General features: G+C 47.1%; 1 protein-coding gene across 2 annotated transcripts in view; it reads right to left on the reverse strand.

Moving 5' to 3' along the window:
* The window catches only part of ATP5S (ATP synthase, H+ transporting, mitochondrial Fo complex subunit s (factor B)), a 15,950-nt gene that overhangs the window by 12,806 nt on the left and 1,870 nt on the right, over window positions 1-1,274 (reverse strand). The gene's annotated exons all lie outside the window — the stretch shown is intronic.

Consider the following 1,274-nt stretch of genomic DNA (forward strand, 5'->3'; position numbering starts at 1 on the left):
CAGCCTCGACCTGCAGGGCTCCGGCGATCCTTCCACCTCAGCCTTCCGAGTAGCCAGAATTACAGGCGTGTGCTGCCACGCCCAGCTAATTTTTTGATTTTATTGTAGAGATGTGGTCTTGCCCGCCCAGACGGGTCTCAAACCCGCGGGCTCAGGCAATCCACTCACCTCAGCCTCCCAAAGGCGCGGGATTACAGGCTGAGCCACCGAGCCGGGCATGTACTGTATTTTGACTGTGGTGGTGGATACAAGAATCTACATGTGATAATGATGTAACTATCCACACAGAAGTAACAGGGAATCTGAATGAGATCAATGGAATGTGTCAATGTCAATTACTTGACTATACTGTACTAGTTTTGCAAGGTGTCACCACTGGGGAGATTGGGTAAAGAGCATACAGGATTTTTTTATCTTTATTTTTTTTTTCAGTTGGGGTCTTACTCTGTTTACCAGGCTGGAGTGCAGTGGCACAATCAGGGCTCATCTCAGCCTCCACCACTTGGGTTCAGGTGATCCTTCTACCTCAGCCTCCTGAGCAGCTGGGACTACAGGTGTGCGCCACCATGCCAGGTTACTTTTTTGTTTTGTTTCGTTTTACAAACGAGGTCTCACTATGTTGCTCAGGCTAGTCTCAGATTCCTGGGCTGGTGTGATCTTATTTCCTACAACTTTGTGGGATTCTACAATGGTCTCAAACAATAATCTACAATTCTCTCTTTTTTTCATTTGTGGTGGAAGAATCAGGCAATATTTTACATTATTTTTACAGATAAAGCAAACTATGTACTACTGTTCTGGCAGTTAAAGCATCTACACATAATAAAAGCCAAATTTGCCAGATGCTTCACTGTGCTCAGCACCTCATGAGCCTAATCTCATGTAGTCCAGTCAACAAGGGAGACAGCAGGGAGACCCTATTACTCCCAGCTGGGTCAGAGGAGGGCTGAGGCAAAGAAATGAAATCACTTCCTTGAGCTGCCTCATCAATGACTGGAACCCAACGCCTAACAGGCAAGTAAAGTCCTTCCGGTAATAAAACTACCTCATTCTATTTTTGTTCTGTTCAGGTGTCCTAACCCTAAAAATTAAAAACTGCCACCAAGCACAGAGAACGGGTGCTAATTAAACTGGCACTTGGCCGAGCTCGGAGGCTCAGCCTATAATCCCAGTGCTTTGGGAGGCCGAGGTGACTGGACCGCCTGAGCCCTCGGGTTCGAGGCCCACCTGGGCAACTTGGCGAGACCTTTTTTTTTTGAGTTGGAGTCTCACTC

The sequence above is a fragment of the Carlito syrichta genome, unplaced genomic scaffold (genome assembly GCF_000164805.1).
Source record: "Carlito syrichta isolate Samal-C Ts95f unplaced genomic scaffold, Tarsius_syrichta-2.0.1 Scaffold316190, whole genome shotgun sequence".
Taxonomy (NCBI): Eukaryota; Metazoa; Chordata; class Mammalia; order Primates; family Tarsiidae; genus Carlito; species Carlito syrichta.